Source organism: Myotis myotis, unplaced genomic scaffold (assembly GCF_014108235.1).
Source record: "Myotis myotis isolate mMyoMyo1 unplaced genomic scaffold, mMyoMyo1.p scaffold_m19_p_15, whole genome shotgun sequence".
Taxonomy (NCBI): domain Eukaryota; kingdom Metazoa; phylum Chordata; class Mammalia; order Chiroptera; family Vespertilionidae; genus Myotis; species Myotis myotis.
Genome location: NW_023416319.1, coordinates 53,097,979 through 53,122,966, shown reverse-complemented (window position 1 = coordinate 53,122,966; position 24,988 = coordinate 53,097,979). Strand labels below are relative to the sequence as shown.

The window sequence follows — 24,988 nt, the reverse complement described above, 5'->3', positions numbered from 1 at the left end:
ACCACTAACAATAATGATGACAATTAAAATGAAAAAGATTGACTTCTGGTTATTAATAGCATTATACTAATAACTACCATCATGAGAAATGTTCCTTGGGAAGAGGTTGGTTTTTCTCCAGTGCTGACTGCTCCAGAGTGGGGGCAGAGGACAGAGCAAAGAAAATGAGCAATAGAGAGGCATGATTATCTGTGTAAAAAGGCAAGAGAGGCCTGCAATATCAAGACAAGGTACAATCTGCCACCTTCCCACTCACTACTCTCTCCCCTCCCAGCTCTCTTAGGTAAACCACAGCCACAGTAGCAACAGTAGTAACTAACACAGAACACAAGTGAGCCAGCTATATGTAGTTTCCTCACATTCAATATCTCTCTCCAGCTCACAACCCAGGGGGCCCATGGGACACTGATCTAGAGTGACAACTGAGGCCATCCCTGAGTGACTCCAAATCCTAACCTCGTTTTTCTGTTATGAGCCATTTGTCAGGGAAACCCCACAGGTAGTTTATGAGGCAGCAAGTGTGCCCTGGGAGCCACAAGAGCAGGTGGAGCAATGACCCAAGTTGGAGTTTTACCACATACAGAAAAATTGTTTCAAGTAAATTCAAAACACAGTAATGAAATTATTCATCTCTACTGGGATATATCTTAAGGACAAAAATAATACAAAGAAATTAAACAAGAGTCATATTAGTGGTGCTACTGATATTGTTACTATTTTTAAATGATACACAAACATACACAGGCACCCACAATGTTATTAGGATTCAAGAACTTTTACTGTAAAAGAAAATTAAAATCAAATCAAATATGTTAAATAAAATTCCTATAATCTTACATTCAACTTAGAAATACAAGTTATAAAATAATAATGTATTTTTCTTTTTCAAATAAAAAGAAATATGTATTTCCTAGATCCATGTAAATATGTATTTCCACCAAAAATATCTATAAACAATGAAGTAGTAATAATCACCACTGGTGTGCAAACTTTAATATCCAGTTGTTAGCAGAAGATGTGAAATGATAGACTATCTTATTATACCAGAAAACAAGGAAGCTAACCAAAACTACCAAGAAAATGTCAAAATTTTCTAAGAACCAACATAAAAGAATTTTCATTTGCCAAGGATGGGATGTAAGCATCAAAAAGAACAATACTTGCCCTGGCCGTTTTTGCTCAGTGGTTAGAGCATCGGCCTGTGGACTCAAGGATCCCAGGTTCGATTCTTGTCAAGGGCACATGCCTGGGTTTCGGGCTTGATCACCAGTGGGGGGAGGGGGGGCGGGCATGCAGGAGGCAGCCGATCAAAGCTTCTCTCTCATCATTGATTTTTCTATCTCTTCCTTCCTCTGAAATCAATAAAAATTTATTTTAAATAATTTTTTAAAAGAACAATGCTTACAATAAGTTAAACTATATCAAAGAAGTTAAAATGCATGAATCTATAATGACAACTGCATTGGTCATGTTGGAAATTGCTAGAACACCAAATTAGTATTATTCTGAAAACTGGTACATAAACTGGAAGAATGGCATTTACTTTCCTGTACAACCTGTTTTTTTGGGGAGACCAACTCATTGATGACCTAAAGTCCTTATTTATAGAATAATTCCAACCAATAAATACAGACAGAATTATTGTACCAGAATACCATTTTGCAACCCTAATAAAATAGTAACCCTAACAATGATCATCAATAGTTTCCAAATCCATTGGGTAAAGGTTGACAAGAAATGTCTTACTGTGCTTGCTTCGGCAGCACATATACTAAAATTGGAACGATACAGAGAAGATTAGCTTGGCCCCTGCGCAAGATTGACAGAAAATTCATGAAGCATTCCATATTTAAAAATAGAAAGAAATGTCTTACTGACTGGTTCAAATTGACATCACCTGAGCTCACTGATGTAACTTCAGATCCCAAAAGGAAAGACTCCAGCCTTCCATGCTCCTGGTAGATGCAACAGAAAATATGGCACCAACTGGTGGATAGTTTTGCAAAAAAATCCAATTCTGATCTGGTCTAATTATCAACAAAATATAATAGAGAAACAACATCACAGAGTCAGCCACTCCAGAATGTGGAAAATTCTACAGGACAAATGTCTCATCAAATAAATAACAAGGGGAGTGGGGGAAAGAGGGGGAACTTTTAGCTGAGAAAAAAAGCAGGTACAGATACGGCGCACATTGTTTTATTTCCTTTTTTAACTGTAAAAAGAAACAGGGAGATGTAAGCATTGACTGGATATTAGGTAACATTAAGTAATTATTTTTCATATCTCTAGTGTGATAATGATAAAATGCTTATGTTTTTTAAATAGTTCATTTCTCTTAGATATACATAGTTAAGCATTTATTAATGAAATGGTGTAATATTTGGATTTTCTTTTAGATAACTTTGGGGGACATTAAAGCAGGGATAGAGGGCAGGGGTATAAGTGAAACAAGAAAAAAAGCTGTAGCTTAATGCTTAACTTCGGTTTCCCTAATCAAAATGTCTACTCTTCACAGATATTTATAAATGTGTTATTAATTCTATCAGAGAATAACAATCACATATGGTTGTGTGGCAATAATTTTAGTTTTAAGTTTAGGTTATTTAAGATATTTTCTAAATATTGTTTATGTGCCCCTCGTCTTCAGCACAATGATTGGCAAAACCAAGAGTGCCCTCCAACCCTAGGTCTCCTGGTGGGGAAACACCTCAACTGTAGCCTTGGTGACCATGCTGCCTCCAACCCCACCCAGGCCTGGTGTTGCAGTTTTCATGGGCTGCTCTTCGGGGCATGGAAACCCACTCGCCCTATCACTCATCTCCATGTAGAGTCTCCTTTACATCCAGCCAAGTCTTGATGGCTCAAAGCAATGGTTTCTGAGTGTTTTCTTGACATCGTATGACCCACATTTATCAAATTAAACTGGAGATTCCATGTAAACGCCTTTCCCTGCTCCTTTCTGCTAAGCCTCCTTCCCACTCCTGTTAGAACTCTTAGCTGTCCTTTTCCTGAAAGTCTCCTGCCTCAAGGAATAGCCTGAGACAGTCTCTCTGCCTTCCTGGCACGGGGGAACACGTGGCCTCCCCTCTCACCTCTAGCGACAGAGGTGCCATTGCTTGTTAGCCTTGGCCAATCTGAAATCATTGCAACCAGAGAGAATGAATGGGCTTCTTAGAGACAACGCTGCACACGCAGCCCTCGGTGTCAAAGGCAGTGAGTGATCAGCGATTGAGACCTAGCGGCCAGTGCTGTCCTGCTCACGGCGAGCTGTGCCCCACTGCGGGACACAGGGTGCTGTCATAGAGCAGGCCTGAGCTTTGGAATCCAACGCATGTTGGTTTGGAATCCAAATCGTCCTCTTACTGGATATCTTACTTTGGACAATAACTATTGCTTTCCGGGCCTCTGTTTCCCCCTCTGTGCAAGGCTCTCAGCAGCTGCTCCACTGCTTTGCTGTGAAACCCACAGCCCTGAGCGCTGAGCTCACCCTGGGAGCCCTGGAAAGGTTCTCTGTGAACTGCAAAAGGGCTACTTTGGCAGCTGAAGCTGATTGTCCTAGAGCATCATGTCTGTGCGCAAAGCAAAGAGTTGACTCATCTCATCTTGTTCCAGAGGTCTTCGTTTATCTTTCTGGGTTTCCAGTCCTGCTCTCCGGCCCAGAAAGCCTTTGGCCCCAGACCCCTTCAAGTTCAGGGCTCTTGCATTTAGCAGATCACATGGCAGCAACTTCCCGGGTCACTTATCTTGATAAGGCACCGTGGGAGAGAAAGCTCTGCCGGGGCCGCTCACAGCTGCCACACTGGTGCCGAAAGCGGGAGAGCGGTTAGGAGGCGGTTAGGAGGTTCTGCCGTTCTCCACTCGTCTGACAGTGATGGACGGTCTCCTGCCAAGGCTGGGCAAGCTGGTAATTAACGATCTGGTAATGGCACCAACTGTCCGCTGCCCGGCTCGTTTGTCTTCCCTGTGTGGAGAGATTAAGAGCTGTGGATACAGCCTGGCGCTCCTGTCAGTCCACGGGTTTCCCGGTCTCTGTTGTTTTAAGGCCCGATGACCTGGAGAAGGTGCCAGTAGTGCGGGGTGAAGTGTGAGAGAGCTTTGCGGGAGTTCCCAGGGACATCGGAGGCAGAAGGATGGGAAGAGGAAACTGTGAGCACTGATCACAGGCCAGGACTATACCAGGTCTTTGACATTTCTCCTTCCACGAAAGCCTCAGGGCAGCTTTAGAAGGAGATGTGGGAGGATCACCCCCATTTTTGGTGAAGAAACTGATGTTCAGAGAGGGCAAGGAATGTGTCTAAGTCCACATGGCTGGCAAATGGTTCACCTGAGAGTTCAACACGATCATTTTGATTCCAAAACGATTATTTCTAGCCGCTGTGTGCATGCTCCTGAAGAAAGGCAGTATCTGCAAAATCTAAACATGTTGTATGGAGATACATACATACATACATGCAATTATGGGTACAGAAACCTACACAGAACTCCGATGTCATGGAGGAAGAGGTGGAACCTGGGAAGAACCCGAAACAGCTTTCCAGGTTGTGTGGGAACTTCATGAATGCTCCTTCCACATCGGGCTTCATCACTGACATGTGTCAATAGCATATGAAAATCTGGCCCTTCTCTAATCCTAAACAGATGCTCTCATGGGCCAATGATTTTTGGCAAAAATAAGTCCATTCATCAGAATTATTGTACAGAATATTATACTAGTGCTATTAGAGATTCGAAATAAAAAGAAACAACGTTTTGCATGATACAATAAGCTAAGGGGGTGTGAAAAATATTCATTATTTTAGCAGCTTCATTGAGGTCATTTGTTCTATTTTGCAGGGATTTTTCTCTCATCTACAGAGAGGATGCTCAGGAGACTGGAATTCCATCCCCCTCCTGGTGCTGCCCTTTGCAGACCTGCGGCCCAGGGCCTGAGCCCCAGCCGTCAGTGCCGCTGCCTGCCCGTGGGGCGCTCCTGGAGCAATCTACTCTGTCACCGAGCTGGGGGGGGGCGAAGCCTGTGTCCCTCTCTGCTGCTTCTTTTCAAAAAGGAAAGGTAAGCCTCCTCCGGAGAGACCCTTTCCAAAGGGAAACGGCAGCAATGCCATCACTGATGCAGGGACATGCCCCTGCTGCAGGCACAAATTTGGCATCAGCTCCACTTCCGGTCCCTGCTGGGAGGGCGAGCCTTGGAGGCAGAACTCCGATGTCATGGAGGAAGAGGTGGAACCTGGGAAGAACCCGAAACAGCTTTCCAGGTTGTGTGGGAACTTCATGAATGCTCCTTCCACATCGGGCTTCAGCACTGACATGTGTCAATAGCATATGAAAATCTGGCCCTTCTCTAATCCTAAACAGATGCTCTCATGGGTGCCCAGCCTGGAACCTGCTCGCGGGACAGGTACAAACACACGTAATCGATGGAGTGAGGGTTGCTTTAGCACCGCTGCATCTTGTGTTGCAAAGAAGTCAGCGCCCACTCACCTGGACCTGGGTTCTACAGACCATGACCACCCTCTGGGTTTCCACCTGGGGTGCCCCTGTCTCCCCCACCACCACCAGTGCCTCACCTCAGATCATTCCTCCCTCTGAGTGTTGTCTCAGAAGCGAGGTGGGAAGTGTCCATGGCGACTGAGCAACCAGCAACCATGGATGTGTGGGGTTCCGAGTGCTTCCCATACGGGCACCAGTCAGAGATACGGCTCTCTTCCCACGGTAGAGTAAACGAGCTCTTGAATACATTTTTATTGGAGCAAGATTTATTGATACTTCAATTGTGGTAAAGAAATACATTTCAATCAATTTAAGTCCAACAACATGAAAGGGAGAAAATGTGGCACCAAAATTTTCCTCTTCTATCACACTAGGGTTAATTGAGATTACCGCTCCATCTACAGTTTTCATTTTTCTAGGTTTTGTTGCATAAATGTCTGCAGTTTTTCAACATCACATAAAATTCTTAAATATATTTTGAATATTTGAAAATGGTGCTTGGTGGGAGAAGGGCGCAGGGCCCTTTGGGAAGCCTGTTGGACCCCGTGGTCATCGGGTAAGGGTGCTCTCCCTCCTCTTTCCTCCCTTCCTGTCGACCCTGCCCTCCCAACCAAGTCATTTGATGCCCCACCCTTCACCTCTGGCTGGTAGGTCAAGTCTGGTGACCCTGAGACTCTGAGCAGAATGCCTGTCCTCTGCCTGTGAGCAGAATGAACGCCACATGGTCAAGGGTGCTGACTCCCCGAAGTGGGGGCTGAGTGCCCCACACAAGAAGAGGCGGAGTCTGTGGCGATGCGTTTCCTTGTCCAGCTTTGTAACGAGCATCTCAGAGCAGAGGAAAGGGTTGGGGTGCGCTGTGCTCCCCAGTCCCCACTGAGGACCAGGAGGAGGCAAGGGGAACTTGTGCCTCTCGAGAATGTATTGCAGCTTATTTTGGGTTGTCAGATATTAGCCTAATTAATTTCACCAATTTTTTGCTTAAGATACATCCCCCCGTGAGAAACACTAATCTGGCATGTAACGCTTTGCTCTTTGGTCCCCCCCACAAAGTCTTCATCCCCCTGCACAACTTCCTTCTTTCTAAAATTTCCATCATATAATCAATTAATCCCAAAAGCACACAAAGAGATGGTGAGCCATTGTAGCTACCAGATGCGGGGCTGTCTGGATAACTTCGCAAGTGACAGCTGAGGCTCCCGTTGCGGGCTCGGAGGCTCAGCAGGGCCAGGACTCCTCCATCTATTGTTTTTAAATCAGGTCATTCTAGGTTTTCAAAAATAACTCAACTAGACAGGAAAAATGTCTTAGATAATCATTTTGTAGCAACATCACTGCCAAGCCAGTGGGCAGTCCCAGCTCCCCCGAGCTCTTATCTTATCTGCCCAAAATTATTCTTATCTGTCCCAAATTAAGGGAAGTTTTTATTTCACATTAGAGCAATTCAGAGAAGAAGCAATGCCCTGACCTTTGGCAAAGAACATTAGAAGTTGGTCCTCCTCCATCTCTCCTCATAGCCAAGGGTCTCTCCACTCAGAATTCTGCAGGAGCCAACGACCACTCAGAGATCCCAAACCAATCCACTTAGCCATGGGACAGAGAGAGTGCCAACCACACAGCGGAGAAAGTCAGAATCACGCGCACATGAAGCTCCTAGGTCCATGCGCTGTGTGTCAAACACTGGGTGCCATCAACGATGCATTAGAACAATGTCTTGCTCCTAAAAGCTACCAGTCCAGGGAGAAAGCAGGTACAAAATACAAGACCCACTGGGTTGTGGACAAAAAATTAAGGGCATTTATTATATACCATTTAACTACCTGGAAGAAAATGAGTATAATTCAACAATTTTTGTAAACATTTCCCAAAAGCTTAGAATCATGATACTATGTGATACTTTATTCTATATAGTAAAAAAAAAAAAGTATGTTGTTTGCATTTTTATTGGATTTGTCTGCCAGTAACAGAAATGCCAACAGGGCTGGCGTGTCTGTTTGCAGTAACAAGTGGTGCATAGGAAGCAGCCCACAGCTATTATAAAGCTCGCGGTGTCACAAGGGTCCAAACCCTACCTGTTGTCCCTGACCCGCCATCCTTAGTTTAAGGCTTCTGTACCATAGCGACGGGGCGGCGGCTGCGTTCCCAGGCACTGTGCACGTTCCAAGATGGAAAAAGGATGATGGGTGGTGAGGTGAAGGCCAGAGGGCCAGAGGCACAACTCAGCCTGTTGCTTCATCAGAAATAATTTTGTTCTGCTTTAAGCTTCACGTTGCAGCTTGTTTCTACCTAAGCAGCCATAATTAGATCACATGTGCACCCATAAGGGTTAGGGCATCTGTATTATCAAATGCCAGGGTTCTATTAATAAGAACACAGAAGAGAATGGACATTCTCTGGTGTATTGAGGAAGATGGAGGCTGTCAGTGTCAGGAGCGGAGTGAGTGGGGCAAAGGCTTCTACTCTGAGATGGAAAGCAGGTGGGGTGCTCCAGCAGAGAAGCAGCGTGACCCAACTTACATTTATTTCTTATTTTTATTAGTTTTTGTTAATCTTCACCAGAGATTATTTTTTCCATTGATGTTTAGAGAGAGTGGAAGCAAGGGAGGGAGAGAGAGAGAGAGAGAGAGAGAGAGAGAGAGAGAGAGAGAGAGAGGAAGAGAGAGAGAGAGAGAGAAAGAGAGAGAGAGAGAAAGAGAGAGAGAGAGAGAGAAAGAGAGAGAGAGAGAGAGAAAGAGAGAGAGAGAGAGAGAGAAACATCAATGTGAGAGAGACACATCAATTGTTTGCCTCCCACACATTCTCCAACTGGGGCCAGGGATCGAACCTGCAACCCAGGTATGTGCCCTTGATTGGGAATAGAACCTGTGACTCTTCGGTGTGCAGGCTGACACTCTAACCACTTAGCAACACTGGCCAGGGCTGGGCTTACATTTTTTTAAATATATATTTTTTATTGATTTCAGAGAGGAAGGGAGAGAGAGATCGAAACATCAATGATGAGAGAGAATCATTGGTTGGATGCCTCCTGCACACCCCCCACTGGGGATCGAGCCCACAACCCGGGCATGTGCCCTTGACCAGAGTCAAACCTGGGACCCTTTAGTCCGTAGGTCAATGCTCTATCCACTGAGCAAAACTGGCTAGGGCTCAGCTTACATTGTAGAAGAATCACTGTAGCTACTGCCTGGAGACTTAACTGTAATGGAGGGCCTGGAGGGCAAAGGAAAAATTGGGGGACCAAGTGCTACTACCTATTATTGTTCCCCACTTTGGTCTGCAGCTGTTGTAATTTGTTTCCTTGAATGGATCTAGAAAGAGAGAGTTTGTGGGAGAATGAGACACAAGAAAGAGGTCAGTGAATGCGGAGGGCGGTGGTTCTCTGGTCAAGGAGTAACTTCCTTGGAGGACATGACAGGCTTCATCACAGCCTGGGTTTCTGAGCGGGGCCACTCCTGAAGAGCGGAAGGAATTTCCTGGGAACTGGGCAGGCACTTGCTCTGTTTCAGGCTGGAAGAGAACAATGATTCTTATTACAAGACTAGAGGCCTGGCCTGCAGGATCAGGCTGAAACCGGCTCTCCGACATCCCCCGAGGGGTCCCAGATTGTGAGAGGGTGCAGGCCAAGCCGAGGGACCCCACTGGTGCACGATCAGGGTCGGGGAGGGTCACCTGAGGAGGGACCGCCAGAGGGCTCCAGGGCGTGTCTGGCCTGTCTCGCTCAGTCACGATTGGCCGGATCCCAACAGTAAGCTAACCTACCAGCTGGAGCATCTGCCCCCTGGTGGTCAGTGCACATCATAGCAAGCGGTTGAGTGGTCTTAGCCTATCATTAGGATATTATGCTTTGATTGGTTGAATGGCCAATGGGACAACCGGACACTTAGCATATTAGGCTTTTATTTTATAGGATTATTGATTATATTCCCTAAACTGTTCTTTACATCCTCATAACTGTTTTTGTAACTTCTAATTTGTGTTTCCTAATCCTTTCATCTTTTCTAGCCATTGGTGAACATCAGGACGACGCAGTCAGCAGCACCTCCACCCACCCAGGAGGGGGTCAACCACACCATCATGATAAGCTGAACATTTGGTAAGTTGGAAACAGAATTCAATTTCAGGTCCTTTGCCCTCTGAGGAAACCCAGACTATGTGTGTGAATGGATGTGTCCCTTTGGTTATAGGTAGGGTGGGGTGAAGATAGGTTGGGCCCCTAGAAATAAACAAATGAGGAACAGACCACAGTGTCCTTAGAGGAAGGTCAGCACCGTGAGGCAGAGGCCACGTGCTCACACCTGTCCCAGGGCCCGCATGCCTAAGTGCTCAGTCAAGGCCGTCTGGTGGGAATGTTGAATATAAAGCAGTCAACGTGGTCTCCACAGCTCACATGGCAGATTCGGGGACTGAGTCGACCAGCTGTGACATCTATTGACCCCTTGGTGCAGGTAGGAAACGAAGCCTAATGCTTGGCTGAGAGAAGGAGGGCGTTGAATTCTGACGTGTTGCACATGTCCTGGGGCAATGACCTCTGCTGCCCCACCACCACCACCTGGATCCCAGGCGGGAGGAATTGACTGATTAGCATCTGGTTCTTGTCTTAGACTGCACCTCGTTACAGAGTGTTGACTTGAGGAACATAACATGTTTTACATAGTAAAAAAGGGAAATTAAAAAGCAATCCTAAAACAAGCTGAAAGAAAGAAGCCTAGTTACCTAGACAGTTGGTAACAGCTGCATAAGGAGGTACTTACAGTGACTAGAGCATTCTTTTGACTTTCTGGTTCCAAAACATGCTTTCCCCTTTGCAATGCACATCAGCAAATGGACCCCCTGCCACACCTGTCTTGCCTCTCGTCTTCATTCAAAATTTAAATCTCACATGGGTGCATCTGATTGGTGAAGCAGACGCCCATCTGAGACCTCAGGTGCAATGGCGGCGGGGAAATGCAGCATTAGCTTTCTATATTCTGCACACAGACTGCACTAGCAGGACATTGGAAAGGGAATAACAAGTCAATCCATACTATCCACCAGGCCCTTCAAATGCCTTTGATTAGCTTCTTGAAGACTTGGTTTGGCAGTAACATAGGAATTCTTTAAGAAAATGCATTCAGGGAAACTATAACAAAATGATACCAAGTAGCTAAAAGTTATGTCTTATGTCTTTTATTTGGGTAGATGTTTAGGATCTGTGAAGGGAGGACTAGGTGCCCTAGGCAGCAGTAGCGTCATATAGTCCCGGGCAATTCTGCCAAGGCCGCAGCTCAGTCACATACTGAGGGCTACAGTGTGGAGGCAGATAATTGCTTGCTTTATGAATAATCATAATGGAATGGTAAACTTATTATTATTAATAATAACATCTTCCAAATTCCATTCATTATAAATTCCCTCAAGGAACAGCCTTAAGAATTTGTCAGGACAAAAAAAGGAAACAAAAGCTAAGCTAAATTAAAAATTCCAATATTCCTAGGCCCAGCTCCAGATTGGCCTCAATCGCCTACAATACTTTCAAGAATCAGAGAGCCAATCTCAACTGTGATGCCCATTCAAATGTAATTCTCGGCTGATGAATTTCTTATTAGCTCAATTTCCTGACCCAATAAGTTATCTCATTACATTGTATGGGAGTAAATGCCCTGAGCATATGCACAATCATGCATGTGTGTGCACACGTGGGCATGCACGCACGTGAGCAAGCACACACACACACACACACACACACACACACACACACAGCATTCTTCACAGCCGCTGAAGCTGGATGACCTCCATCTCAGCCTTGCTCTACCATTTCCTGGCTGTGTACCCTCAGACAAGTTTCTTAACCTCTCTGGGCAACAGTCTCCTCATTTTTTTTTTTTTAAATTTTAATTAAATCTTTATTGTTCAGATTATTACATTTGTTCCTCTTTTTTCCCCCCCATAACTCCCCTCCTCCCAGTTCCCGCCCCACCCTCCGCCCTCACTCCCCACCCACTGTCCTCATCCATAGGTGCATGATTTTTGTCCAGTCTCTTCCCGCATCTCCCACACCCCTTCCCCCCCCCAAGAATAGTCAGTCCATTCCCTTTCTATGTCCCTGATTCTATTATAATCACCGGTTCATTCTGTTCATCAGATTATTTATTCACTTGATTCTTAGATTCACTTGTTGATAGATGCATATTTGTTGTTCATAATTTGTATCTTTACCTTTTTCTTCCTCTTCCTCTTCTTAAAGGATACCTTTCAGCATTTCATATAATCCTGGTTTGGTGGTGATGAACTCCTTTAGCTTTCCTTATCTGTGAAGCTCTTTATCTGACCTTCAATTCTGAATGATAGCTTTGCTGGATAAAGTAATCTTGGTTGTAGGTTCTTGGTATTCATCACTTTGAATATTTCTTGCCACTCCCTTCTGGCCTGCAAAGTTTCTGTTGAGAAATCAGCTGACAGTCGTATGGGTATTCCCTTGTAGGTAACTGAGTTTCTTTCTCTTGCTGTTTTTAAGATTCTCTCTTTATCTTTTGCTCTTGGCATTTTAATTATGATGTGTCTTGGTGTGGTCCTCTTTGGATTCCTTTTGTTTGGGGTTCTCCGTGCTTCTTGGACCTGTAAGTCCATTTCTTTCACCAGGTGGGGGAAGTTTTCTGTCATTATTTCTTCAAATAGGTTTCCAATATCTTGCTCTCTCTCATCTTCTGGCACCCCTATAATTCTGATGTTGGTACGCTTGAAGCTGTCCCAGAGGCTCTTTACACTATTCTCGCATTTTTGGATTCTTTTTTCATTTTGCTTTTCCGGTTGGGTGTTTTTTGCTTCCTCGCATTTCAAATCATTGACTTGATTCTTGTGCTCCTCTGGTCTGCTGTCGGGAGTCTGTATAATATTCTTTATTTCAGTCAGTGTATGCTTAATTTCTAGTTGGTTCCCCAATATAACATCGAGGGTCTCATTAGTTTTCTTGTAGATCTCATTAAGTTTATCGGCGGCTTCTAAACAGTTCTTGAGAGACCTTAAAAGTGTGGTTCTGAACTCTATATCTTCCATTGACAATTTTGTCCTGTTTCTTTGTCTCCGCATTTTGTTATGCTTCCTTGGTCCACCCCCTAGTGGTCTTTGTTCGCAGTCTTATAGTTAAACCTTGTTGTAGCTAATACCAGGGAGCTAATACCTCCAGGCCAAGTGGCTATGAGAATCAGCTGTGTCAGCAGTGAGAGAACTTCTGTCCTCTAGGGAGGTGCTAATCTAGCCTTTGCCTGAGGCTATCCGGCAAATGCCTCTGTGCAGGGCTTGGGCGGGGCGGGTCGCACAGGATCAACAGGGTGGGCCTGAGAGAGCAGTTATGGCGGCTCTCAGTCCTGTCCCCAGGGGCTCTGCCTCTCTGGGTCCCAGCACCCGCTGCAAAGCTCAGAGAGAAAGCTGCACTCGCTCTGACCGAAGCCAGACAGTCCCGCTTCTCCCGTTTGAGTCAGGGTCCCTAGAGACTCGCCCGGATCTGGAGCTCAGAGTCTGCGACTCCCTCCCGATTGAAAATGCCAACCGCGCCCTCCGCTGCCAGCCCGCTCCGCGCACTCAGCACCTCAGAATTTGACTTCAGCACTGCGCCTCCTCTGAGTGTCCGTATGCGTTTCTCTTTCCTCCTAGTTGTAGGACTTCCACTCAGCCAGCGTTCCTGTGGTTCTGGGTGATGTCCGTTCTGTCTTTTAGTTTCACTTTTGAAGTAGTTGTTCAGAGCAGCAAACTCCTGCGTTAACCTATGCCGCCATCTTGGTTCTCCTCAGACAAGTTTCTTAACCTCTCTGGGCAACAGTCTCCTCATCTGTAAAGTGAGAGTAACCGTTGTTTTTCCATTGTTTGGGGGATTTAATGATTTAACAAAAATAAAATGTTTTTAATAGATTTACATGATGTGTATATTCTGTCACGAAAACCCCACACCATCATTATACATTTGGAAGAATACAAGCAGCATATATTACAAATTGATGTAAGCAGTAACTTGGTTCACACCATGCAATAAAAAGTACACTGATCAAGACACACAAGCTTTTATAGGTTTAAACTGAAGGGCTTTTTTATTTCTGCAGAATCCTTAAAACCTGTGGTGCTTAAAATGGGTTAGCCTTTCTACTGAGAGGTGAATTATACACAACAATGATGGGAAAGATTATCAGACCAGTTGTCTATCAATGGCCGAAACTCTTTTCTCCTTTGTCTTCCTGATATAGTTGGCTGCCTGGCTTTCGGCTGGACCATTTGGATCCGGTTCACGCAGCAGAGACTGCATTGATGCTCAAATAAAAGATACATCAGGTGTTGGACTCCATGGATTCGGAAGGTTTTCTGCTAGTAAACATACAGTAACATCAGCATACACATTTGGATGAAACACTTTGGATAAAAAACTAACAGTGAGAAGTTTATTTGGATATTCTTCAGAAAAGCTTATTAAAAAATACCATCTTTAAAAGGATTCTCTTCAGGTCCAAATATAACTATTCCATGCATGAAGTTGCTTTTCAGATGATGATCCACTGACAATCACAGGTGGGCTTACTTGCAGTCACTTAAAATTCTCATAAGCCTACTCTGGACCACAGTGGACATGCTCCCCAGCTGCCCCAGTCAGCCTCAAACATAACACTTCGAAGTGTGTCTGACATACACACATACTAATTGCTAACTACTGTTTCTATCATTATTATTACCATTGTTCCTCTCTAGCCTAGCAAATACCAAGATAACAATGAATCTAAATATATTCTGTATTCATGGATCAGAAATGCTGGCCCATTGCCTAAATTCTGAGATAACACTTCCCCTTTGGGGGGGGGGGGAGAAAAAACTTGCCAGTCTAGTAAATAATACATGATAAATTGTTTAATAATGTTTGAAGTGGGAAAAGAAAGAAAATCACTTTCCACAGCACAGAGCTACAACCTGAGAGGAAAGTTCGACAGAGGCCTGTGTGCTTGGGCAGGGGTGATGGACTGTTGTTTCTGAGACTGGAACATTTGTGACTTTCACCCAACATTTCCCTTGTGTCTTAGAAACGTGTCAGTTAAAAATATGTTAGTCTGATCAATTAAAAAAAACCTTTTCTTTAGCAGTAATCAATCTACCCAGGCTCCCCCGACCCTGTCAGCCAGGTCTGACCATCATTTATTGCCCCAAAGGGACAGACCAGGCTCTGACAGGTGGCAAAGGCCCGGCCAGCTAATTCAGAAGCCAAGGAGTCTCTACCTTAAGCACGTTAATAAAATCAATTAAAATTAGGATGTGAAAGGAAGAGCCTCCCGTCTGACACTCTCTCGGAGCCTGATATCTCAACGTGCAGGAACCGAGTGAAAAGAAACAGAAAAAGACTGAGTGAACCCTAAAATCTCACTGGTAACTAGGCAGGTGAGGGCTGGAGTCGGCACAAAGGCCTAACATTTCTATAATGCCGGAAGCTGGTCCATCCTTGCTGCTTGACACAGTCGCTGCAGGAAAGAAACATCTGCACAGCATATGTTTCAAGGGACCTGGCATATATAGCATACTGTTCTTAATATGTTTGCTCCCCTTAGCGCTGTGTGTTTTAACCAAGGTCACCTCTCCGAGAAAGATTGTTTCCCCAGGTAGGGATTTTTCCCTGAAGTCAGGGAGGGGATAAAACCCCTTAACTAAGTGCCAGGCGGGTAGTTAATCACTTTAACTACAAACAATCACGCTTAAGCTACATAATCTTTACTCCCTGGAATGGAGATAAGAAACGCCCTGACCTTTACAATAGAAATTGACAGGATTAAAATCAACTGGTATATATACAGATGTAACAAAACAATAAACACCAGAACTTGGCTAGAGATCCTGGCTAGGCTGCTGATCAACTGAACACTGTCTCCGTGTCATTCCTTCTTCGCTGACTCCGTCCACACCTTTGGGGACCCCTGGACTTGCTGGGGTCCGACCCCAGCACTACAAGTTGTTGTCTGTATGTCTCCTGCACTAGACTACAATCCTTTCCCTGTAGCTATTCCTAAAATTAACAAATATAAGTAAAAGGTCAGTGCCTAGACATAAATGTAAAGGATTTAAACATCATAGAAGAAAGCTGAGCTGGCCCAGCCTCATTCAGACTTGAGGGCAAGGAAATCTTTTCCAATAAATATCTTTCTCTTTAGAATTTTACATCTTTGAGTAAGGTGAGGAAAAGCTCTCAATAAAGTAAAACTTTTTGCAATTACTGATTTTTCCAGAATACAGTGAGCATTGGAATCAACGATATTAAATTCTAAAGCATTTTTGGCCCTCCACCAACTACCACAGAAAAGAATTTTATAGAGTGCAAACATTTCCAACATTATTTTTACCACCTGGACATGCCAGCTTGTGGTACATTGCTAGAAGTTTCTCAATGAAACAAAATTATCCTCTAAAGAATGTTATTTAAAGATCTTTGAGTATAAAATATATCAACCAGTCCTTAGCAAAGGAAATAATGCCTAGAAAATGTATGATTGGGGAGGAAATGGAAAGTTGGGAGACCTATACTGGATTGTGTTTTATACCTTTTTCATGAAATATAATTACAGACTAGCAAAACTTGAACAATTGATAAAAATCGGTTTTTGTGTGTCGTTGGGATTCCCCAAGTTTAGAATTGGTTTGTATGTTTGCTTTGTACATACAGCTCTTTGCTGTTTATTTATCACACACATTCACTCTTAGAATAGACACATATCACTTGATTTGTTATCTATTGTTTTCTTTTTGTGTATAGTGGGAGTGGGACTATATATATATATAGTTTCTATCTATAATAAAAAGGAAAAAAATACTTTATACAGAGGAGAAATGTATTACTGTTTCTTATTATCTGTAAGAGAAGAGAAGAAACAATATTCATCTCAAAGGAAGATACTTTTGTCGTAAAGCTTTAATCTAGTTGTAAATCAGAGATATGTAACACAAAAATATAAAGTGTGAGTGTAAAGAGGTAAAAAAAAAAATAATAGCATTTCCCCTTACATCTTTAAAAAAAATTCCACAAAAGCAAGAAGGTGAAGCAAAAAGCATTATGAACTCCATTCTTGAAAAAGTAGTGAAAATTCTAGAGTTCTGAATCACAAAATAGGAAGGTGTTCTGGAAGCATTTCGGTCAAACACAAGATAAAGAAAAATAAAGTGCCTGCAGCTTTAAATCTTCAAAAATAAAACTCGGCAGGAGCAGACCTCCCCTGCTGAGGGATCAAAATTGAGGTGCAAGCCCATTATCTCGTGACGGTGGGAGCTGGGAGCATGGCTGGTGACAGGAGCTGCCCGGGCGTGGTTGGGTCACCAGGAAGGGGCATTAGAGACAAGGATGCGTGAGGAGCCACATTGGGAAGTCCTATTGCAGGAAGCAGTCTGTGAGGCCGGGGAGAAGTGGAAAAGAAATTCTGTGCTGTGAGCAGCCATTAGCTTCCATTCATGTTGGGCTAGGAAGAAGGAAAGGAGCAATGGCCAAAACATAAAAACATTGTTCTGAAAACAGCAGAAGAGAAAGAGAGATACCTTCAGCCCAGGAGGAAGGTGAGAAAATAACTTGGAGTTTCACAGATACAAAAGTGCAAATGCTTCAAATATGGGAAATAGTTCCATCTCACTCTGAAAAAGAATGCAAAGCAAGCAACATAGGGATACTTTCCACTTGTGTAATCAACAAAATTCCAAAATTGTGATAGCAAGCTGGGTGAGTGACAGTGAAGGGAAATAAACACCTTCCCATCCATGGCAGGCGGGAGTGCAGATAGGCGCCTGCTCTGGGGAGAGCCGTTGGCTCATCGCTCTCAACATGTGGAATGTGACCCAATAATGCCACGTCTAGGAAGTGTATTTTTTAACATCAAAAATCTGAAAACAATCTAAATGTTCATAATATGCAGCTGGATAAATTATGGCACAATCATACTGGGGAATATTATGCAACTTTATAAAAGAACGAAGCAGATCTGTGCGTACTGATACATTGTCAGGTTCAAAATATGAAGGTCCAGAAGGTCCTCCACTGCCTCTTGCATATAAAACATGAATAAATAAATATATGTTTTCTTGTATGTGTAGCGAACATGTCGGGAAGCTGGCAGCCATGACTGCGTGTGAGGGGAGGAAAGAAGGTGAAAAAAGACTGAAACAGGAGGCATGCAAACCATTAGAAAGCATGTGTGTGTGTGTGTGTGTGTGTGCATGTGTGTGTATGTGCATGTGCATGCACATGTATATAAAGAAAAAAACATTAAAAGTTCCTACAAAGCATTTGCTGCAGTTCTTTCTGAATTGTAAGATTATAGGTGATTTTTCTATTCTTAGTAGTGTTTTGAGTTCACAAATATTCCACAGTTAAATAAAGTGCTTTTATTTAAAAAAAAAAAAAAAACAACAGGATTTTTTTCCCTTCTAAAATTCTCAACTATCTCCACCAAACAAAAATACCTGGTTTTTTCATTCATGAAAACACATCTTTTGCTTGCATGGATCTCTGGGTGGCCAGTTGGGTTGGAGCTGGAATGCCCAATTCCCTGTGCCCAGGTGCCTGTAGGCAGTCCCGCCACCTCTGCACCACAAAGCTGGGCAGCCCCCACAGGCAGCCCGTGCACTCTGCACCGCAAAGCCCTGCAGGCCAGACCATTTGCACTTACTGTTTCTCTCAGGTAAAGGCCTCCCCCAAATGGTGCTGCTATGAGAATGAGGCTTGCAGCTATTTTGGTTGCATTCTTGGCTTTAAGAGACAGGTTTCCTGTTAATACTGTTTTGACTTAGATTGTTTGGGTCTCTCCAGCAGGAGACCAGATTTAGATCAAACACACAGGATCCTCCTGCTGAAACACGAAGAGCCTGGAACACCCAGGGAAGTCCAAGTCCCCATTTTTAGCGGGTGGGAAACAGGACCGGGGCATTTTCTCTGTGGCCCTGGGAGGCCCCGATGAAGAAAGGCCCGTCTTCCCGGAGCCACACAAAACCAAGGCTGCTGGGCGGCCCACACAGCTCTACTCCAAGCCCCAGCCCCATCAGGGCCTTGTGCAGAGCCTTCCTGGGGGCTGGGGAAGGCCTGCCACTGGTCCACCACTATTTGAGCTGGCAACCAGGAAGCCTGGGAACATGGAACTGACGAAACCTCATGGCAGGGTCTGTCGAGGCCCCTCTCAGACTCCGGCGACTGGGTAGAGGACCCTTACGGGCAGGAAGGTGCTGATGAGGCGCCTGACCGCTTTGGGGCCAACACATCTCATTCTTACAGGTAAAAATGGGTGCCCCCCACCATGGGAGGCGCTGAGCAGGCCGGCCTGCCCGGCCCAGGTCTGAGAAGGACCCACTGTGCACACACTGCTGGGAGTGGCTCCTAGGCCAGCACGTCCTGAGCTGGCCCAGGCCTCTGGGCGGGAAAGGCCAAGCTGGTCCCAAGTTCCCAAGGCAGCCGAGTCTCTAGGTGAGAAACACTCTTCTTTCCGCATTTGGGCTCCATGCTCCCTTCCTTGGGGAGTGGCTACAGCACCTGAGTTTTCACAGGGAAATTCCTTTCCACAGAGCCAGGCCTGATAGCAGTGGGACCTCCCATATGGGCTCGGAGCTTGGCTGCAACCAGCTGACATTTGGCTTCTGAGCAAGCCAGGCATATTGGTTTCCAAGGCCTTTCCCTCTGGATCTCTGTGTGACTGTGGGGCTGGGAACGGGCAACTCCTTCCTAACACAATCTTACGTTCATTTGCGTGACTGTGGGAAGGTGCCTGTGCCGCCAGCCTGGGCCTCTCACCAAAGGCACAGCTTTCTGGCCTGGAGGCTGGCAGGTGCTATACCCCAGTGATCAGCAAGGACCCACATGCAGCTCTGTCTTCTGAGACCCGTGGAACCCGGCCAACGTGCCTTCTCCCCCTGCAGAAGAAAAGGCTTGACTTTTGGCAAAAGTCTTGACGATTACCTTTCACGGTAACAGTAATGAAAAACAAAACAACAAAAACATGTGTTAAAAACAAGCCAGCCTTTTTCCTAACAATCCTGCATCACTGGGCCACTGTTCCAAAGGTCAGAGACATATCAAAGCTTCAGCTAAGCAAGGAGATAAGTATAGCAGGCTGAACAGAATGCAGATCCAGGGGAATGGTCCCCCGGCACATCCTATATAATAAAAGCATAGTATGCAAATTGTCCCCTCGACTGGGAGTTCGACCAGGGGGTGGGGCCGGCTGGGGGAAGGGAGTGAGTACCCAGCTGGCAGCCACTAGGGACCCTACCAGTGCACATGCACATATTTTGTGCACTGGGCCTCTAGTACAGCGGTTCTCAACCTGTGGGTCGCGACCTCTTGGGGGGTTGAACGACCCTTTCACAGGGGTCGCCTAAGACCATCCTGCATATCAGATATTTACATTACGATTCATAACAGTAGCAAAAGTACAGTTATGAAGTAGCAACGAAAATAATTTTATGGTTGGGGGTCACCACAACATGAGGAACTGTATTAAAGGGTCTCAGCATTAGGAAGGTTGAGAACCACTGCTCTAGTATGTACATAAAAATACCTTTTTATCTGAAATGGCTAGGGCTCGACCTCTCTACACAGTGATGCCCTTTGAAGCTTCATGCAGCAAGTGATATACTTACAAGATGTTGACCCACTTCAGCACAAGAGTCGACCAGGTTGTCTAAAGCCCACCAGTTCACCCCACTCCCTTTATCAGCATTGGCTCAGGGTTAGCCGTGGTTCTCGGCAGGGTCTGTGTCATAACGACTGCTCAGAACTCTGGTCAGCATCTCCACTCATCTTCTGACATCACAATGTGGGGAGAGAAAGCCTGGAACTTTTGCCACCAGGTGGAAAGCAGCTTAGGAATTAAGCCTACATTGGTGGGAATGCAAAACAGTGTTGCTGCTATGGAAAAGTCTGGCAGTCCCTCAAAAAATTAAACATGAGCCAGCAACTCCACCTCTGGGTATATGTGCAAAGGAAATGACAGCAGAGACTCAAACAGATATATGCACACCCATGTTCATAGCAGCATTATTCATAATAACCAAGAGACAAAACCAACCCCATGTCCATCAGTGGATGAGTGAGTAAACAAAATGTGGTGTAAACATATAATGGAACAGTACTCAGCTTTAAGTAGGAAGGAATTTCTGATACATATTTCAACATGGGTGAACCTTGAGAACATTATGGTAAGTGAAATAAGGCAGTCATTAAAAGGCAAGTACTGTATGGCTCCACTTATATGAGGTTCCTATAGTAGGCTATGGAAACAGAAGTAGAATGGTGTTTGCCAGGGACAGTGGGGAGGGAGAAATGGGAAGTTATTGGTTAGTGGTACAGAGTTTCGGTTTTGCAAGATGAGAAGAGTTCTAGAGATGGATGGTGGTGACGGCTGAGCAACAATGTGAATGTACCCAATGCCACTGAATTCTGCACTCAAAAATGTTTAAGATGGTAGATTTTATGTTATGGGTACTTTACATATTTTTAAAATTTTTTAATTTAAAAATAACTAATCCCACATAGGACCAAGCTGAGAGAACAGCAGAGAAATAGACCTGGAGTCTCTTGATCAAGCTGGCCCTGAAGCTGTCATCTCACAAATGTCCATGGTGTTTAAGTCTGTTTGCTTTAGCTTTCTGATCCTAATGAACTGAGTTGTCCCTACTGCTGTCTTGTACGAAAGAGCACATTAGCGTTAGCTTCCAGAAAACCAATCCAGGGGAGCTCCCAGGCAAGGCATTCTCTCTGTCATGTGAGGCAATGTAGTCATTAAAATGAGAGATCGTCCTGTGGATGACACATTGCAACCCCCAACCTTCAATATCTTAACCTCTGACTCACTGAACGTCATCGAACAGGTCAGGACCACCCCTCAACTATAGTATGCTCTGCTCCTGCTGTGGCTTTGAGTCTTAATGTTTGTTAAGTGGAGCACAAGGTGTCAGATGGTGAGCCACAGTGCAAGAGCAGACCACAGGGAAATTTAAAACGAGAAACAGATCACTCAGATCCTGGAAGAAGTACCTGTATACCTGAGGGGCCACACAGAAAGGTGAAGGCAGGATGCAGGCAGCAGGCAGCAGGCAGCAGACAGCAGGACCTGAAACACGTGCATTTATTGGTGTCCACAGGTAGAGTGCTTTGGGTTCCCAGACCAGAGCTGGACCGGTCAACTCAAACCAAAAGGGTGAGGTTTGGGGACAGTCCATAGGGGTCTTATCTAAGAGCACATAAGGCATAAAGGCCCTGGGAGGAAAGGAGACAGTTGCTCACAGGGCTGTTCAGGACGCCACATCAGAGACTTACATTCGCTGGTGCCTGCAGGCTGCTGTTAGAGAGTGTACTTGCACAAGGGGCCAGACTCAGTTTTAAATCCCAGCAGGCCACTCGGCCAACCAAAAGGGATGTCAAGGCAGCAACGCCATGAGGAAGCTTAGCTAAACTGTCAACAGCCCCTTTTTTATAATCTGCTATCCTTATGCTCTTCTCACTCACTCATCCCACTCTATGGTCGTAAACTCTGGACTCCGCTTTCCAGCCTAAACGTCATGATGTAATAGATCAGTTAATAACTTCCCAAGTGCCTCGGTTATGCCTGACAGTCCGTTTTCCCTCTTGCTCCCTAAAGTGGCTTCTCCTTACACTGTCCTCAATACCCCAGGCACCTCCTCTCCACATGGCATGTCTTTTTTTCCTGTATTCCCAAGTCATCTCTCGCTCACTCTTTCTTCCACACTCGCTCTCATTTTCATCTTCTTTCCCACAATCTAGTAACATACTCAAGTCTTCCCATGTTTCCCATGGTGACATAAATACATGTCTCAACCTGCTGTTCCCTTCTAGCTGCCACCTTATCACTCTCTTTCCCTTCACAATCAAGCAGCTCAAAATACTTGTCTGCATTCCTCGCCTCCACTTCCTAGCATTTCCAGACTACTACAGTCAGGCTTCCAGCCCCAGCCACTGTAATGAAAACATTCCGTGAAAAATGGCACGGGCCTCCTGCTTCTAAATCCAATGGATCCGTTTGCCAGTCACCCTCTTCCCTGAATTCCCAGGCACATTTGTTACTCTCTCCTGGGTATTTCTTGCTCCCTTGGCTTCCGGGACGTTACTGCTTCTACCTCCCTGATATTCCACCAAGGCTCCTTTGTCAAAGTCACTTTCTCTGTTTATGCTGGAGAGGTTGGAGTGCTCCCCAGCCCTGCCCACGGCCATCTTCTCTGTTCATCCCACATAGCCGTCCCAGTGATTTCATTCAAACCCGTGTGTGCAGAAAAGACTTGATCCAGCAGGTGTGGGATCTCCAAACCCTGCACATTCCAAAGGAAGGCCTAGCCCTTGCCTGCCTCCTGGAAGATCATCTCTAAGCCCTGGGAATACCCTACCTGATATGAGTGTCTACTTTTCTGGGACCTTGAGCTGTGTCACATAGTCTGTGCTAACAACGTGATGTGTGGGGGTCTTGAGCCACGCAGTCTCAGTTTGACCTCTGGAGAGGCCGGAGGCTGACTAGCTAAGGTCAGTCATGTGGGCATCCCATGCCGATGTGAACAAACCCCCAAAAATTCCCTGGGCAGCAAGTGGGGATAAGTGAGTGCCACCTGCACAAACACACTGGAGGAGACAACTGGAAGCTGTGGTTGGACTCTGCCCTCGCAGTTTGCCTCTGCTGGCTTTTGTCTCCTTTCATTATAATAATCCATAACCACGAGTATAACAGCTTTCTGAGTTCTGAATCCCTCTAGTGAATCATTAAGCCTGAGGGTGGTCTTGGGGATGCCCAACTCAAATCACCAAGCCCTCAAAAGTCATATGCTAATGATTCACGAATCCATATTTTTTCTGTATATCCCTCCTGAGCACCACTTCTACAGAGATATTATAACCAGATGTCTCAATAGTGCTACAAATTTAAATTATCCAAAATTTATCTCCTTGTATTCTGCTCCAAACTCATTTATCCTCATGCTTTGCCACACACCCAGTCAGCCATGTCTAGAATCTGGCAGCTATCTTACACTCCGGCTTCTCTCTCATCTCCAGGCCTAAGCCGTGAGAGCTGCTCACTGACATCTCCAGATCCTTTCCTGTTTTCCCTGCCTCCGCTGCCCTTGATGCAGGCCACCACCGTTTCATCTCTCTGGATGGGTCCCCCTCCACCCAGGCCACATGCTTCCAGTTATCCCCACGACAGACAAACTGAATATTTTCAAAGTGGAAAACCAGGATTCCAGTTAAGGAGGATGAAACAAATATTAAGGTATGATAGGTATACAAATAGTATCTCTATATATAAAAGCCCAGCAACCAGAATGGCAGAATGACCAGAACAACCAGAATGACTGTTGGCTATGGCATGCTCTCCAGCAGCCAACCAGCCTGATCTGGGACCCAATCACTCCCCATCCTGGCCCCTGATCGGCCCCCAACACCCCGATCAGAGGCAGGGCTGGCTGGCCAACTGCCCACAGCCCCTCCCTCCGCCTGCCTGGCCCAATGAACCCCTATCAGGGCAGGCCATCCGTGCATGAATTCATTAACTGGGCTTCTAGTGAATCTATAATAGTAAAGAGAAAGACCATTTGTGATATTTTAACAATTTTCTTTTATTTTGTTCATCAGTTTATTCTGTTCATTAGATTCCACATATGAGATTATGTAATACTTGTCTGTCTCTGACTGGCTTATTTCGCTTAGCATAATACTCTCCAGGTCCCTCCATGCTGTCTCAAAGGGTAAGAGATCCTTCACTTTTACTGCTGCATAGTATTCCACTGTGCAAATATACCACAGTTTTTTATCCACTCATCTACTGATAGGCACTTAGACTGTTTCTAGATCTTAGCTATTATAAATTGTGCTGCTATGAACATAAGGGTGCATACATTCTTTCTGATTGGTGTTTCGGGCCCCCTAGGGTATATTCCTAGAAGTTGGGTCACTGGGTCAAATGGAAATTCCATATATATTTTTTGAGGAAACTCCATACTGTTTTCTATAATGGCTGCACCACTCTGCATTCCCACCAGCAGTGTCCTAGGGTTCCCCTTTCTACACATCCTCCCCAGCACTTGTCATCTATTGATTTGTTGATGGTAGCCATTCTGACAGGTGTGAGGTGATATCTCATTGTCCTTTTAATGTGCATCTCTCTGATGATCAGTGACTTTGAGCATTTTTTCATGTCTGTTGGCCATCTGTCTGTCCACTTGGAGAAGTGTCTTTTTAGGTCCTTTGCCCATTTTTTAATTGGATTGTTTATCTTCCTTTTGTAAAGTTGTATGAGTTCCTTATATATTTTTTGATATCATTAACCCTTTATCAGATGTATCATTGCCAAATATGTTCTCCCATACAGTGGGCTCCATTTTCATTCTGTTGATGGTTTCTTTTGCTGTGCAGAAGCATTTTATTTTGATGTAGTCCCATTTATTTTCTCCTTAGTTTCCTTTGCCCTAAGAGATGTATCCGTAAACATATTACTACGAGAGATGTCTGAGATTTTGCTGCCTATGGTTT

The 24,988-nt window shown here is 44.9% G+C and overlaps 1 non-coding gene and 1 pseudogene across 1 annotated transcript; one reads left to right on the top strand and one right to left on the bottom strand.

Moving 5' to 3' along the window:
* Positions 1-1,747: 1,747 nt before the first annotated feature.
* On the top strand, positions 1,748-1,853 carry LOC118670405. The gene has a single exon (XR_004972306.1). It is a non-coding gene; the product is annotated as a U6 spliceosomal RNA (small nuclear RNA).
* Positions 1,854-13,642: 11,789 nt separating this feature from the next.
* On the bottom strand, positions 13,643-14,079 carry LOC118670354 (annotated as a pseudogene).
* Between the last annotated feature and the right edge of the window lie 10,909 nt (positions 14,080-24,988).